Raw genomic sequence first — 2,855 nt, 5'->3', positions numbered from 1 at the left:
TGTGTAACCCTAACCCTCTCCGGTGTCTATATAAACCGAAGGGTTTTTAGTCCGTAGGACAACAATCACAACATACAATCATACCATAGGCTAGCTTCTAGGGTTTAGCCTCTCTGATCTCGTGGTAGATCTACTCTTGTACTACCCATATCATCAATATTAATCAAGCAGGACGTAGGGTTTTACCTCCATCAAGAGGGCCCGAACCTGGGTAAAACATCGTGTCCCCTACCTCCTGTTACCGTCCGGCCTAGACGCACAGTTCGGGACCCCCTACCCGAGATCCGCCGGTTTTGACACCGACAGTCGGGTTTTACCTTAATGATCTTTAGTAGTTGCAGATGCTTGCTAGAGTTCCAATCATAAGTGCATATGATCCAAGTAGAGAAAGTATGTTAGCTTATGCCTCTCCCTCATATAAAATTGCAATAGTGATTACCGGTCGAGTTATCGAGTGCCTAGGGACAAATAACTTTCTCGTAACAAAAAGCTCTTTACTAAAACTAATTTAGTTGTGTCTTTATCTAAACAACCACTACTTTTTATTTACGTAATATTTATTATCTTGCAAACCTATCCAACAACACCTACAAAGTACTTCTAGTTTCATACTTGTTCTAGGTAAAGCGAACGTCAAGCGTGCATAGAGTTGTATCCGTGGTCGATAGAACTTGAGGGAATATTTGTTCTGCCTTTAGCTCCTCGTTGGGTTCGACACTCTTACTTATCGAAAAGTGTTGCGATCCCCTATACTTGTGGGTTATCAAGACCTTTTCTGGTGCCATTGCCGGGGAGCAATAGCATGGGGTGAATATTCTCGTGTGTGCTTGTTTGCTTTATCACTAAGTAATTTTTATTTGCTGTTCTTAGTTGTTCTCTATCTTTAGTTACGGATATGGAACACGAAATACCGAAAAAATTAGGTGTACCTGCTACTCATGGAGATGGGGAACCTCCTAAAACCCTCGATGCTCAATATGTGAAAAATATTATGTACCACTTTGATAATCCTGAGAAAACCTCATTCAATCTGGTAATGGGAGTAATGTTGGATCAACGTGAATACTTTAGGGATTATCGCTTGACACAAAAAGGGAAACTATTATGGGATAAAATGTATATATTGTGTTGGTATGCTAGGCAACTATGTTTGAGATATGATTATACTTGTTGCTCTTGGATGAAGGCCCCACACCTTCCCTTTTCATGTGAATTTAATGATAATGAAACCTTAGCTTCTTATGCTAGAGGTATATATGATTACTATGATGTGGAACAAATAGAAGAATTTGTTGCTTTTAAGGGTGCTTATGAAATTGAATCTTTGTATGAAAAGTATGAAGCTTTTTATGATGATGTTTATAGGCCTGAAAATTTATCTATCCTAAAATATTGCTATGATAATTATGAATATAATTCCTATATTAATATGCTTATTAAGAAAGTCTCCGCTGTCCAAGAAGAGACTAATATTTTGCAGGAATCTATGGAAGAAGATGTTGATGAAACTGTGAGCTAATTGGATGAAAAAGATGAGGAGGAGAGCGAAGAACAAAAGGAGGAATAGCGGATTGATCACCCGTGCCTACCTTCTAATGAGAGTAACTCTTCAACTCATACATTGTTTAATTCCCCTTCATGCTTACCGAAGGATGAATACTATGATAATTGCTATGATCCCATTGATTCTTTTCAAATATCCCTTTTTGATGATGCTTGCTATGCTTGTGGCCAAGATGCCAATATGAATTATGCTTATGGAGATGAACTTTCTATAGTTCCTTATGTTAAACATGAAATTGTTGCTATTGCACCCACACATGATAGTCCTATTATCTTTTTGAATTCTCCCAACTACACTATATGGGAGAAGTTTACCTTATTAAGGATTATATTGATGGGTTGCCTTATACCGTTGCACATGATGATTTTGATGAATATAATATGCATGTGCTTGCTGCTCCTACTTGCAATTATTATGAGAGAGGAACTATATCTCCACCTCTCTATGTTTCCAACATGGTAAAATTGCAAGAAACTGTTTATACTATGCATTGGCCTTTACTATGTGTGCAAGAATTGTTCTTTTATGACATGCCGATGCATAGGAAGAGAGTTAGATTTCGTAGTTACATGATATATGTTGCTTTGTGCTCACTACTAAATTACAAATCTTTGTTAATTAAAATTGGCTTTGATATGCCTTGGGATCCGGGTGGATTCATTACTTGAGCATTATATGCCTATCTTAATGGCTTTAAAGAAAGCGCTGCCAGGGAGATGATACGTCCATTTCGCATCATGCTTTTATATCGATATTTATTGCATTATGTGCTGTTATTACACATTATGTCACAATACCTATGCCTACTCTCTCTTATTTTACAAGGTTTACATGAAGAGGGAGAATGCCCGCAGCTGGGATTCTGGCCTGGAAAAGGAGCAAAAATTAGAGACCTATTCTGCACAGCTCCAAAAGTCCTGAAACTTCACGGAAGACGTTTTCAGAATATATAAAAAATACCGAGTGCAAGAAGTTCACCAGGGTGGCCACACCCTGCCCACGAGGGTGGGGGGCGCCCTACCCCCTTGGGCGCGCCCCCTACCTCGTGGGCCCCTTGGTGGCCCTCCGATGAGCATCTTCTTCTATATGAGTTCTTTTGATGAGAAAAAAATCAGAAGCCATCTTCTCGGATGAAACTCTGCTGCCATGAGGCGGAACCTTGGCGGAACCAATCTAGGGCTCTCGCGGAGCTGTTCTGCCGGGGAAACTTCCCTCCGGGAGGGGGAAATCATCGCCATCATCATCACCAACGGTCCTCTCATCAGGAGAGGGCAATCTCCATCAACATCTT

Source organism: Triticum urartu, chromosome 6 (assembly GCF_003073215.2).
Source record: "Triticum urartu cultivar G1812 chromosome 6, Tu2.1, whole genome shotgun sequence".
Lineage (NCBI taxonomy): Eukaryota > Viridiplantae > Streptophyta > Magnoliopsida > Poales > Poaceae > Triticum > Triticum urartu.
This window is presented reverse-complemented; position numbering follows the sequence as displayed.